This window comes from Papio anubis, chromosome 4 (assembly GCF_008728515.1).
Source record: "Papio anubis isolate 15944 chromosome 4, Panubis1.0, whole genome shotgun sequence".
NCBI classification, from domain to species: domain Eukaryota; kingdom Metazoa; phylum Chordata; class Mammalia; order Primates; family Cercopithecidae; genus Papio; species Papio anubis.
Genome location: NC_044979.1, coordinates 13,763,669 through 13,778,381, shown reverse-complemented (window position 1 = coordinate 13,778,381; position 14,713 = coordinate 13,763,669). Strand labels below are relative to the sequence as shown.

Genomic DNA, 14,713 nt, shown 5'->3' with positions numbered 1-14,713 from the left:
TTTTGTCTTTTTGACAGTTGTCTTTCTAACTGGAGCAAGATAGTATTCCACTGTGGTTTTGATTTGCATTTGCCTAATTATTAGTAATATTGAGCATTTTTTCATATGTTGCATTTTCATTTGTATGTCTTTTTTGGAGAAGTTTCTATTCAGATCCTTTGTCCATTTTTAATTAAATCATTTGTTATGTTGTTGCTGTTGAGTTTTTGAATATTTTGGATATTAGTCCCTTGTTGGTTGAATAGTTTGCAAATACTTTCTCTCATTCTACAGGTTGTTTCTTCAGTCTGTTGACTGCTTCCTTTGCTGTGCAAAAGGTTTTAGTTAGATATAATTTCATTGGTCAATTTTTTGTTTTTGTTGCCTATGCTTCTGAAATCTTACTCATAACATCTTTGCCTATATCAGTGTTCTGAAGCATTTCTCCTATGTTTTCTTCTGGTAGTTATATAGTTTAGGGTCTTATGTTTGTCTTCAGCCCATTTTAACTAGATTTTAAAAAATAAGGTGAGAGATAAAGGTCTTGTTTCATTCTTCTGTATATGGAGATCCTATTTTCCCAGCACCATTTATTGGACAGGATTTTCTTTCCCTAGGATATGTTCTTGGTGCTTTTGTCAAAAAAGAGTTGGCTAGTGAGGCACCATGGCTCACACCTGTAATCCTAGCACTTTGGGAGAATGAGGCAGGTGGATTTCTTGAGCCCAGAAGTTTAAGACCAGCCTGGACAACAAAGTGAGACTCAATTTCTACAAAAAATAGTAAAATCAGCTGGGCGTGGTGGTGCAAGCCTGTGGTCCCAACAAAAACAAAAAAATGACCAATGAACTATACTACATGGGCAGCTGAGGTAGGAGGATTGCTTGAGCCCAGGAGATTGAGGCTGCAATGAATGGTTTTTGCACCATTGTACTCCAGCCTGGGTGACAGAGTGAGCTCCTGTCTCAAAAAAATAAATCAGTTGGCTGTAAGTACGTGGATTTATTTCTGGGTTATCTATTCTGTTCCATTCTATGTGTTTGATTTTATGTCAATACCATGCTATTTTGGTTATTGTAGCTTTGTAGTATATTTTGGCCTAACTTTGTATATTTGTAGTTTATTTTGGTATAATTTTGGCATTGTTTTGCCTCCAGCTTTTTGCTCAGTATTGCTTTGACTGTTTAGGGTCTTTTGTGTTTTCATATAAATTTTATGATTTTTTTCTATTTTTGTGAATAAGTCATTAGTATTTTGATAGGAATTGCATTGAATATGTAGATGCTTTGGGTGATAGGATCTTTATAACAACAGTTTTCTTCTAATCCATGAACATGGAATGTCTTTCTATATGTGTCCCCTTCAATTTCTTTCACCAATGTTTTGTAGTTTTCCTTGTAGAGGTCTTTCGCCTTCCTGGTTAATTTTATTCATGGCTATTTTATTATTATTATTATTTTTAGTTATTGTGAATGAGATTGCTTTCTTGTTCTTTTTTTCAGCTAGTTTGTCATTGGTGTATAGAAATGCTACCAGTTTTTGTATGTTGATTTTGTGTGTTGCAACTTTCCTGAATTCATTTGTCAGTCCTAAAAGTGTATTGCTACAGTCTAGGTTTTCTCTATATAAGATCATATCTGCAAGGGACAATTTGACTTCCTCTTTTCAGATGGATGCCCTTTCTTTCTTTCTCTTGCCTAATTGCTCTTATGTTGATGAAGACCAATGAAAGGTAGGCATCCTTGTCTTGCTCTAGTTCTTAGAGGAAAGGCTTTTAGCTTTTCCCCATTCAGTATGATGTTAGCTGTGAGTTTGTCATATATGGCCTCTATTATGTTGAGATGTGTTCCTTCTATACCTACTTTGTTGAGAATTTTGATCATGAAGGAATGTTGAATTTTATCAAATGCTCTTTTCTTTATCTATTGAAATCATCAGATGGTTTTTGTCCTTCATTTTGTTGGTGTAATGTATCATACTTATTGATTTGTATATGTTGAACCATCCTCACATTCCTAAGGTAAATCCTGCTTGATCATGGTATATTATGTTTTTGATGTCTTGTTTGGTTTGCTAGTATTCTGTTGAGGACTTTTGCATGTATGTTGATCAGGGATTTTAGCCTGTGGTTTTCTTTCTTTCTTATTTCTTTTTTTTTAAATTCTGTCCTTGTCTGGTTTTGGTATCAGGGTTATGCTGGCCTTGTAGAATGAGTTAGGAAGAAATCCCTCCTCTTTAATTTTTTGGTATAGTTTGAGAAGAGTTGGTGTTCTTTAAAAATTTGGTAGAATTCAGCAGGAAAACTATCCGGGTCTCAGCTTTAATGTGTTGTGACGCATTTTATGACTAATTCAATCCCGTTACTCATTATTGGTCTGCTCAGGTTTTCTCTTTCTTCCTGGTTTAATCTTGCTAGGTTGTATGTGTCCAGGAATATATCCATTACCTCTAGGATTTCTCAATTGTTGGCATATTTATTCATAATAGTCTCTAATGATTCCTTGTATTTTTGTGGCATCAGTTGTAATGTCTCCTTGTTTATTTCTGATTTAATTTTGTGTCTTCTATTATTCTTCATCTAGCTAATGGTTTTTCAGTTTTGTTTATCTTTTAAAAAACATTTTGTTTGTTGACTTTTGTATTTTATTAGTTTCTATTTTGCTTAGTTCTAGTTTATTCTTTATTATTTATTTCTGCTACTAATTTTGGGTTTTTATTGTTTTCACTTTTCTAGTTCTTCAAAATGCATCATTAAATTCTTTATTTGAAGTTTTTCTAATTTTTAATGTATGGATTTATTGCTGTAAAATTCCCTTAGTACTATTTTTGTTGTGTCCCATACGTTTTGGTATGTTGTTTCCAATTTCATCTTTTTCAAGAAACTTTTTGATTTCCCTTTAAATTTTTTAATTGGCCCTTTGGTCATTCAGGGGCATGTTTTTAAATTTCCATGTATTTGCACAGTTTCCAGAGTTCCTCTTGTTACTAATTTCTAGTCATATTCCATTATGGTCTAAGAAGATACTTAATAAAATTTTTAATTAATTTATTGATATTTGTTCTGTGGTCTTGCATGTAGTTCATCCAGCAGAACATTTCACATGCTGATGAGAAGAATATGTATTTTGTAGTTTTTGGATAAAATGTTCTGTAAATGTCTATTAGATCCATTTTGCTTATCATGCAGTTTAAATCTATGTTTCTTTGTTAATTGGCCAACTGGATGATTTGTCCAATTCTAAAAGTGAGGTGTTGAAGTTCCCAATGATTATTGTATTAAGGTCTATGTCTCTCTTTACCTTTAATAATACTTGCTTTATATATCTTGGTGCTCTGTATCGAGTATATATATTTACAATTGTTATATCCTCCAGCTAAATTGATTCCTTTATGTTATATAATAATCCCGTTTGTCTCTTTTTATTTGTTTTTACTTAAAGCCTATTTTATCAAAGTGTAGCTATTCTTGCATGCTTTTGATTTCCATTGCATGGACAATCCTTTTTCATTCCTTCACTTTCAGTCTATGTATCTTTACAGGTGAAGTGAGTTTCTTGTAGGCAGCATATAGTTGGATCTTTTTTGATTCATTCATTCGGCCTATAGCTTTTAATTGAGGTTTTAAACTATTTACATTCAAGGTTGTTATAGATTGGTGAGGAGTGGCTCTTGTCATTTTGTTAGATAGCTTCTGATTGTTTTGCATATCCTTATGTTTTTTCATCTTCTCCTATTATTTATTTTGGGATTTGGTGGTTTTCTGTAGTGATAAGGTTTAATTCCTTTTGCTTCCATAATTGTGTATTTGCTTTACCTGTGAGTTTTATTTATACTTTCATGTGTTTTCATGATGGTATATATCATCCTTTTGCTTTCAGTTGTAGGACTTGCTTAAGCATTTCTTGTAGGGCTGGTCTAGTGGTGACGAAGTCTCTCAGTTTTTGTTTGTCTGATAGAGACTCATTCTCTTTCATTTCTGAAGAATAGCTTTGCTGAGTATACTATTCTTGACAGCCATTTTTTTTTTCTTTCATCACTTTGACTATATCATCTCATTCTTTCCTGGCCTATATAGTTTCTGCTGAGAAATCTACTGCTAATGCGATGGAAATTCCCTTATATGTGACTTGATGATTTTCTCTTGCTGGCTTTGTAATTATTTATTTGTCTTTGACTTTGATAACATGGCTATAATTTGCCTTGGAGAGGAATTTTGGAGTTAAATTTATTTGGATAATTTTGAACTTCCTGTATCTGGATGTCTGTATTTCTCAAAAGACTTGGAAAACTTTTAGCTATTATTTCATTAAATAGGTTTTCTATGTCTTCTCCTGTTTCTTCTCTCTCTACAAAATTTGAATGTTTATTTGCTTGATGTTGTCCTGTATGTCATGTAGGCCTTATTATTATTATTTATTAATTATTTTTAGACAGAATCTCTCTCTCTCACACAGTGTCACAATCATGACTGATTGCAGTGTTGACCTCCCAGGCTCAAGCAATCCTTCTGCCTCAGTCCCCTATCCCCAGGTAGCTGGGATCACAGTCATGCACCACCATGCCTAGTTAATTTTTTAAAATTTTAGTAGAGATGAAGTCTTGCTATGTTTTTCCAGGCTGGTCTCAAACTCATGAGCTCAAGTGATCCTCCAGTCTTGGCTTCCCAAAGTGTTACGATTACAGGTGTAAGCCACTATGCCCAGCCTTCTTCATTCTTTTTCACTCTTTTGTTTTTTATTTTTTACATTGGGTAATTTTCAAAAGACCTATCTTCAAGGTTAGAAACTGTTTTTTTCTTCTTAATATAGTCTGTTGTTAAAGGTCTTGATTATACATTTCATTTCATTCATTGAATTATTTCATTCTAAGATTTCTCTTTGTTTCTTTTCTCATATCTTTTTTTTGGTTAAATTTCTCTTTCAGATCACAAATCAGTTTCTTGATTTCTTTGTATTGTCCATCTGTGTTTACTTGTATCTTACTATGTTTCCTTAATATTATTATTTTGAGTTCCTTTTAAGGTATTTTATAGATGTCTTTTGGGGTCTGTTATTGAAGAATTATTGTGTTCCTCTGGAGGTGTTGTGTTTACTTGCTTTTTCATGTTTCTTGTTGATGTTTATGTTGATATCTATGCATCTGGTGTAACTGTAGCATTTTCTAATTTTATGGAGTAGTTTTCATAGGGAAATATGATTTCTTGTTGGTGTATCTGTAGTGCCTGTTGGTTAGGGTACTTTGGCTTAGGTTCTGAGTGGGTGCCAGAGTATAATCTCCATATGATTTCTTTGGCTGTAATTAACGTCAGTGGTGTCTGTGAATTCCCTAGTGGTTGTCGTTATTTGTGCAGGCTGTGGTGAGACTTTGCTGGAAACTGGGGTGCCAGTCAGGCCAGTCCTCAGGTCCCTGGGTGGCCTGGGTGAGCCCCAGATGAATCAGTCCTCAGGTCCCTAAATAGTTTGTGTGGGTATTGGCTGTGATGGGAGGACTCTGGGTGGGCTAGTTCTTGGGCCCCTAAATTGGGTGTGTGGGCACTGGTGGTAGTGACAACAGAACCTATGCTGGCTAGTCCTCAGCACCCTGGGTGTGGTGCACAGGCACGGGCAGTGGCAGCCATAGTCTGGCTTGTCTGTTCCTTGGGCTACTCCTTCGGACCCTGGGCAGAGCATGCAGGTGTCAGTGGTGATGACATGGGGACACCTGGTAGGCTGGTCCTTGAGTTCCAAGGTAGTGTGTGTGGGTGCCAATAGTAACAGTGGTGACCCAAGAAGGCTTATCTTTGAGCCATCTCAGGAGGTGCACACATGTATCGGCCGTGGTAGTAGAGGTCTTTGGGCCTCTTGGTGAAGTATGTGGGTGTTGGTAGTAATTGTGGGAGGCAAGGTGGACTAGGTTTTAGGTACCCAGGCAGTGTGATTGGGTATACAATGGCTGCTGGGGTGGGGGCAGGATCACTGTTGTGGAGGCTTGGGCAGGTGGCTCTCAGGCTATAAGGAGCATGTGCTTTGGCTCCCTATGTCTTAGGAGCAGCCTCCACGATGTGCTGGACTGTCTATTCCCTGTGTTGTAGGGTGTTGCATGGGCTTGGGTGTCAGAGACATGGCCCACCTCTAGGTCCAGCTGGTGTGATGCTGCAGCCCTCTGGGCAGATGTGGGAGAATGTTGATGGGGCCCCAAGGATATGGAGATGTAGGAGTTATTGGGCTCCAGGCAGGATATAGTCTGGTGTTGGCTCCACTCTGAAAGTAATGCTGGGCAGCAAATTGGGTGCTGGTGGTGGATAAGATGAAGTATGAATTCCCTTGCAGGGATAACATAATTGTGCTGCCTGTAGGCATAGGGTATGGGAGGTTTGAGGGGCTCACCTGTAGTTAGGATTACAAGCATCTGTGGTGGGAAGGTGGACCATTGGGGATCTCTCATGTATATTTTTCCTGCAATGGGGAGTCTTTCCTGGCTCTTAACTGATCCTGACCATCTGGTTTGCTTCTCTCTTTATGGTGCAATCTCAAGTTTCCATGCCTCCGGGTCACTGTTACTTCTCTGCTGAATCCCAGTGATTTTGCTTATGCTATTGGACATGTGGTTATCTACTTGCAATTTTGGTCTTTTTTTTCAGGAGAGAAGAGTGCTGGGCACCTCTAGTCAGCCATCTTGATGACTGTCAGTATTACTATTTTTTGAGATAAAAAGTAATCTGTCTCTGAGTATACTTTTTCTTAGGTAACCACTACTGAAGTCTAATAATGAATGAATCTGTGTTCAAACAAAATTATAACAGAATTCTGGACCTTAAGGGCACCATGGAGATTTTTGATCATGCTCAATAGCCTCTTTTACAAATTATTTGACCAATTAATTCATAATCCACTTTGTTGTAGAAATACTATAGTTGCATACAAGCCATTTATTTTCTTCCTTTTTGTAAAAGTCTAGTGTTGCCTGGGAGAAATTTGGAGGGATTGTCTCAGAACACTTAACATAATAGTTTTAAAATTCAGTCATTCATTTATCAAATACTTATCACTTGGCTGTTATATGCCTGGGGATTTTACTGTTTTTGAAAAGGAGAAAAATGACACCTCACTCCATGGAGCTTGTATTCTAGAGATGGGAACATGTAACAAATAAGTAAAAACATAAATAAAATAATTTTAGGTTCTGGAAATTGTGAAGTAACTAAGCAAGGCAATATGATAGAACGAAGGTAATATAAGATTGGCTGTTAAGGGTGCGTGTCTGATAGTTGACATTGAAGTTGAGATGTGAAGGATAAGAAGGAGTTAACAAAATAACGACCTGGGGAAAAGGATATTCTAGGAATTTGATGGCAAGTGCAATAACATGAGGGTTGAAGTTACTTTGTTTACTAAGAACTGTATTGCTGTAGCATAGTAAGCAATGGAATGAGTGAGCAATTTGAGGTAGAAGAAATATTTTGCAAAACTGTACAGGATATGGAAACAGGCTTCAATTTTAATGGTTATACAGGCTGTTGCAAAGGTTTTTAAAAAATCTGATATGGTAAAATACGCTGTTTATGGGGTATAGTTATACAGATTTTGGCAAATGCATGAAGTCATGTATTGACCACCACAGTCATAAAATAGAATAGTTTTGATATGGTTTGGCTGTGTTCCCACCCAGATCTCATCTTGAATTGCAGCTCCCAGAATTTCCATGTGTTGTGGGAAAGACCCAGTGGGAGGTAATTGAATCATGGGGGCAGGTCTTTCCTGTGCAGTTCTCATGATAGTGAATAGCTCTCATGAAATCTGAGGTTTTATAAAGGGGAGTTCCCTTGCACAAGCTCTCTCTTGCCTGCTGCCATGTAAGATGTCCATTGCTCTTCCACCATGATTGTGAGGCCTCCCTAGCCATGTGGAACTGTGAGTCAATTAAACCTCTTTCGTTTATAAATTACCCGGTTTCAGGTATGTCTTTATTAGCATTGTGAGAACAGATGAATATGGGTTTCCTCATCACCAAGTCTCTCATGCTATGCATTTGTACTCAACTCTTCCTTCTCTGCCAATCCCTAACTCCCTATGATATGGTTTGCCTCTGTGTTCCCACCCAAATCTCACCTTGAATTATAATAATCCCCATGTGTCAAGGGTAGGACCAGGTGGAGACAATTGAATCATGGAGCCAGGTTTCCCCCATGCTGTTCTTGTGATAGTGAGTGAGTTCTCATGAAATCTGATGGTTTTATAAGGGACTTCCCCCTTCTTTTGGCACTCATTCTCTCTCCTGCTGCCCTGTGAAGAGATGCCTTCTGCTATGATTGTAAGTTTCCTGAGGCCTCTCCAGTCGTGTGGAACTGTGAGTCAATTCAACCTCTTTTCTTTATAAATTACCCAGTCTTGGATATTTCTTAATAGCAGTGTGAGAATGAACTAATATAACCTATGATGTGTTTCCCATCCTATAATAAGTCATATAGAATGGAACTGTATGATATGTAGCTTTTTGGATATGGTTTCTTTTACTTGGCTTAATGCATTTGAGATTCACCTATGTCATGTGAGTCAAGCTCATTTCTTTTTATTCCTGAGCAACCTCTTGTTGAATGGGTTTGCTAAAGTTTATCAGTTTACCATTTGAAGAACATATGCGTTGTCTCATTTTTAGACTTTAAAAATAAAAACCTCTATAAATATATAAAGGTATTTGCATAAATATAGCTTTTATTTCTCTTGAGTAATTATCTGGAAGTAAGGTTGTTGGGATGTATCAAAGGCATGTGTCTAACTTTATTAAAAACTGCCAAACTATTTTCCAAGGATGCTGTAACATTTTGCATTTCTACCAGCAATGTATGAGATTTCCAGTTGCTCTGTATCCTTCTAAGTAACATGATGTCGCTAAATTTTAAATTTTCTTTTTAACTATTTAAAAAATGCCTGACAGCAGCCCTATGTGGCCCCTGCCCTGGGAGCAGCCCAGTAGAGTGGGGGCGGCTGTGTGCTGAGGAGCCGATCAAGTCTGCCATGGGTGAGGGGCCTGGCCAGAGCTATGGCAGTGGAGCTATGGATCCTTCATAGTGACAGATTTTGGGGTACTTCTGTCTCCTCTGTGTAGTTGATAGTTTGGGTGGTGAAGAGATGCCTGACAGTGTTAAAACCTTTCTCCAGGACCTTGGCAGGGGAATAAAATATTCCATCTAGGGTACTTTTACAGTCTCCAAACTCCATGCTTGAATCCAGCAAAAGGGAGAGAAGCAGCACTGAAGAAGGGCAAGTAGTGTCCTGGCACAGAGAAGAGCCAAGAATATAGAGTAAGAGTGAGAGAGTGAGTCATGTATTGTTAGTAGAACTTTTTGGTGTTGCACTTGGAATGGTGGAGTGTTCTGGTCTAGTCTCCTCCTGTTTTATTGAGTGTTTATTCTTCTGCTTTGGTCAGTGACACCCTGAATTATTGGTGATCTATGACGACATGGAGATGCTCGGTCATGGCTAGAATTCTTCCTCATATCAATCTTCAGTGCTCATTGGGTGCTTCCTTGTTTGTGCCTAGCAAAGTTGTGAATGCCATTGGGTTTCAAGATATAGCTGATCTGGCATTTGAGAAACCAGTGAGGAAGCCTCACCCATTTCCTAGTGTCTGCAAAGTAATTGCTGACTTGCTCTCCAACCTTTTGCTGCAGGCTCTTTTCCTCAATCGAGGAGTGTTTGTGAGTCTCTTTCCCATCCATCTTGTTGTTCAGCTGGTTAGTCTCCTGCATATGTCTCTTCTCTATGCACTGTGCTGCTTCAAATATTGTTGGTTCAATAAAGGAATTGGAGCGCACCAGCAGTTGTCTAACATAGAAAAGAATTGGTCTTACTATTTTGGGTTTGGTTTGCCCTTGGCTTTTCTCGTGGCAATGCAGCCTTCATTAACAGTGCAGCCGTATTATCAGTGGCTGCCTCTTCTCTATCCTTCTTCCTTTATTCCTCTATCCTTGTTCTTTATCAGTGCCAATGAAGCCAAGACCCCTGGCACAGCGTACCTCTTCCAGTTGTGCCTCTTGCCCTTGGTGATCTTGATAAGCAACAGACTCTTACAGGACAGTCTACCTGCAGTCTGCCCCTAGCAGCTTAACCTGTTTAGGGCAGTTCCCTTCACTGCATCCATCATCTGCCAAACTGAAGGCTACTGACATGCAAAGGGCATGGGTGAGATAGGAGGGAGGCTGTATTCACTTCCCCCTGCCAGGGAAGGCAGACCTCACTCTGCCAAGGTTCTTCTGTGTATTCCCTTCTTTCTGAGGAATCAGAATTTTTGTCTCTGGTGCACATAAGGCAGAATCTTCCTGACACCGGTGTGTGGATTTTTAACACCATCACGTGTCTGAAAGGAACAGGTTTTTCTGCAGTTATTTTCTAGCATTTGCCAGTCCCTGTGCCTGGACTGATTTGAATACTTTGTTTTTCTTCTTGTGCCATTTACCCCCACTCCCCACCTTTCCTTCATGCCATCTACTACCCTTGGATGAATGAATTTCATAATTCTAGCTGTTGTATTTTGTGGATTTGTTTTGCGCGCGCGCGTGTGTGTGTGTTTCTGTGTTTGTGTGTGTTTCTGTGTTTGTGTGTGTTTCTGTGTTTCTGTGAAGCACATCCATTTGACGTGGGAGGTAAAGGAGTGTTCCACTTGCTCCTGGTCACTCCCTTTATGGCCATCACCGTCTTGCTTTTTGTAACTCAGGTTAGCTATTGGTCTCTCTTGCTCCACTGCAAAAAAAATAAAAATAAAAAATAAAAAAGCCTGAAGGGATGGGGCAGGAGGAAAGGCCTCACAGACAGATCTGCTGGGCTTTGAAGTGATTTTCTTTCTTTCCCTTGAAGACGAAAATGCTATTTTCACTGGTACATTTGAAGTACCCCAAGTATGGGAAGGTACCAATTCTGGACAAATGCCACTGCAACATAACACTCAAGAGAACCTGAACTTTTCAACTCTGTTAGTATTGGGGGCAGAAATTCACTGTTGGCCACTGCCAGGTCTGTTTTCAAAGGAATATTGGGTGCTGCAAACAGGAACTGAGGGTTAAACTCATTAAACCCATCAATCCTGTGATTGGTGGGTATTTTGCCATCATTTTAAGACACAAAATGTGGGAGGCAGATGTCAAAATACTTGTACAATTTTAAAATGTCACAAGTTTCACATGATACAATTAAAGCTTGTTTCTAACAAAATAAATTTTAAAAATGTCTGGTTGTGTCTAATTGTGGTTTTAATTTGCATTAATGATATTAAGCATCTTTTTATATGCTTATTTGCCATCTGTATATCTCCTTTGCTGAAGGCTCAACTCTTTACTCATTTTTATCAGGTTTGTTGCTTTCTTATTGTTGAGTTTTGAGAGTTTTTAAACATCCTTTTAAAGAAATGTGATTTCTATTGACTTATCTTCAGGTTACCAATTTTATTCTCACTGTGTCATGTGTACAAAATCTTCATTGCAATTACTGTTTCATTTCCAGCATTTCTACTACCCTTCCCTGCCTCCCCACTCCCTTCCTTCCTTCCTTTTCCTTCTTTTCTTTTCTTTTTTTTTTTTTTGAGACGGAGTCTAGCTCTGTGGCCCAGGCTGGAGTGCAGTGGTGCAATCTTGTCTCATTGCAACCTCCACCTCCCGGGTTCAAGTAATTCTCCTGCCTCAGCCTCCTGAGTAGCTGGGATTACAGGTGCCTGCCACCACACCCAGCTAATTTTTTTTTTTTTTTTGTATTTTTAGTAGAGATGGGGTTTCACTGTGTTGGCCAACTGGTCTTGAACTCCTGACCTCGTGATCTGCCCGCCTCAGCCTCCCAAAGTACTGGGATTACAAGTGTGAGCCACCGCACCTGGCCCCTTCTATTTCACTCTCTGGGATTTCCCATCTGATCTTGAATTCAAAAGAACATTTTGTAGCCATGAACAAATTAGTCATAATAATTTAAAATTCCTGTCAGATAACATCAACGTCCATGTCATATCTGAGTGTGGTTCTGTTGATTGCTTTGTCTTTGTCAATGTGTTGTTCCATATTGCCTTTTTATGGGCCTCATATTTTTTTGTTGGGAGCTGGACATTTTATGTAGGACATAGAACTGAGCTAAATAAGTTTTAAGGCTAGTAATAGAAATGACTTTCTTTCTACTCTTCATAGATTCAAAGCTGTGAACTTGCAGTTTGCTTAGCTTTTTTGTGTTGAAAGAATGGGAGCCATGTTCTTTCCAGTTCACATCCTGATCAGAAGCTCAGAAGTATCCTTGGAAAGTTTAAGCAGGGGCATTATATGATCTGATTGATTTATACTCTAAATGTTATGCTGAGTCCTGGGTGTTAACTGGATGGCAGGAAATCAAAAGAAGAAACAGAAATACCACTTAAATTAAGAGACTATTGCAGTAGTTAAGTAGTTAAATTATCTTAGTTTGGGTTCAGAAATATATTGTTTGCAAAAAATGTTGGCCTACTTAACAGATTGAGTTATATTGTATAAGGTGATTCCATACAAGCCAGTTGAATGTTCAAGGACATCTGCCAAAACCCTTTTTTTTTTTTTTTTGAGACAGAGTCTCGTTCTGTCGCCCAAACTGGAGTGCAGTGGCCGGATCTCAGCTCACTGCAACTCTGCCTCCCGGGTTCACGCCATTCTCCTGCCTCAGCCTCCCGAGTAGCTGGGACTACAGGTGCCCGCCACCTTGCCCGGCTAGTTTTTTGTATTTTTTAGTAGAGACAGGGTTTCACCGGGTTAGCCAGGATGGTCTCGATCTCCTGACCTTGTGATCCGCCCGTCTCGGCCTCCCAAAGTGCTGGGATTACAGGCTTGAGCCACCGCGCCCGGCCGCCAAAAACCTCTTGACTCCATTTTTACAAAAGTTGATCTGTAGCCCCTATACATCGCAATGATCATGTATAGGATCGTGTATAGGATCATAATAGACCCACATAGGAATGAGGGGTCTATTAAAGCCACTTCTAATTAATAAAAATAAAACAAAGTCACCTGCCCCAAACCAGATTATAGTAGTCCTTCCTCTGCATTTCCACAGGGGCTACCCATTGCAGTTCTCTGAGTATCCAACACTTCTCGGGAATTTTAGTCCCTGTCTACCTCTCTTCACTCACCTTCCTTCACTCTTTCTTTGTTCTCTAAGCTCCAGTATTCTTTCTAGGTTTTCAATACCACAGGCTGACTATAGCTTTAGGATTCTTGCTGCATCTGACCTATTTGCCTAGGCCATTCACACCTGTGACTAAAGATGCTGTGAATTGCAATATATCAAGAAGAAAATGGATATAAAAATTCAATGAAGCATTTTATTAGCTAATAAATCTACAATCTAGAAGCAGCTATGTACTGCCCTTTAGGCAACATAGTTTATCCATAGACGACCATGAACACACGTTGACAAAAGTGAACAATCTGGCAAAAATCCATTAGATCCTTCAGTGACAGTAGTTCCTGGACCATTCTGGATCTTCTCCAAATGTTTTATTTAGTTGGGTCTTTTGAAAGTACAAAGTGTACAATACAAGGACCTGTTACTGGGGCTTTCTCAGGATGTATGCTGTAGACCAGTTTCACGCAGTTGACCTGGGCTTGAAAACTTGGGAAAATGTCAGTTCCTGTTATCTCCCATGATCTCAGTTTTCATTGTCTCATTCTTTATTCTTCTCTTAATTTTGTTTCAGAATGTTTTCGTTTCTGGCCCTCATGGATCAAATCAGGATTTCCTAAAATACGTATTGTGACAATAAAAAGTTGAACATATTTTTATTTGGTAAAAGCCAAGGTTGCTTCTTCCAATGAGTGTTAAATCTTCCCATCACCTTCATCCCATGCATACTGGGGCATAACTATGCACCATTAATATGAATGGTGAATGTTTGGAGTAGCTATGAGGTCCTAAATGGCACAAGCATGATTGTCAGATAAATTGCACAACACCCATCCCGATTTGAATTTCAGACATACAGTGAATGCTTTTGTAGTAAAATTATGTGCCAGATATTGAATGGAAAGTACTTATAGTAAAAAAGCATTCGCTGTTCAACTAAAATTCAAATTTATCTGGGAGTCCTCTGTTTTTATTAGTTAAATCTGGCAACCCTAGCCACACATACTGTCTTATCAAACTTCGAGAAACCTACCAAGCAAAAACCCTGTAAGTTTAGCTATTATTTCGTTAAAAAATATTATCATGGCACAATGTATAATGAAGACACACAGTCTTCCGGCTGACCCAAGGTGGAAGTTTTGAGCACAGTTGCCCTACAGCCAGCGAGCCCTGCATTGCCTCCCGTGGAAGCCTGGGCCTGCTGAACAGCTTTCTCCCTTTGTCTCATAACCATGTTCACCAACAAGAATGTGAATTCACCAGCTGCCCAACTGAACAGATTCAAGAACAAGGGAAAAGACAGTACAGAAATGAGGCATTATAGCTGACCCACTATTGGCTCTTACAGTTCCTGATATGTTATCTTTAGCATGTGGTTACTTATGTAATCTCACCCGGACACTTACAAACCTTTGTTGCAACAGAATTCTGCAGCCCCATTAGGTGCTGTTGAGAAAATTCTTCCTACTTTAGTTTGGCTCCTTCATCACAATAATCTAGAAGTATTAGTAGATACATGCTGGGCTGATTCCTACCTTACTGAAGGTCTGACAAAAGTGAACAATCTGGCAAAAATCCATTAGATCCTTCAGTGACAGTAGTTCCTGGACCATTCTGGATCTTCTCCAGATCCA

The 14,713-nt window shown here is 38.9% G+C and overlaps 1 long non-coding RNA gene and 1 pseudogene across 1 annotated transcript; one reads left to right on the top strand and one right to left on the bottom strand.

The window, feature by feature from the left end:
* The first annotated feature begins 8,304 nt into the window (after window positions 1–8,304).
* Window positions 8,305–11,091, top strand: LOC101023252 (annotated as a pseudogene).
* A 2,347-nt stretch (window positions 11,092–13,438) lies between these two features.
* LOC116274452 lies at window positions 13,439–14,699 on the bottom strand. Its single transcript, XR_004183092.1, has 2 exons — window positions 14,615–14,699; window positions 13,439–13,695 (listed from the first exon to the last, which is right to left on the bottom strand). It is a non-coding gene; the product is annotated as an uncharacterized LOC116274452 (long non-coding RNA).
* Between the last annotated feature and the right edge of the window lie 14 nt (window positions 14,700–14,713).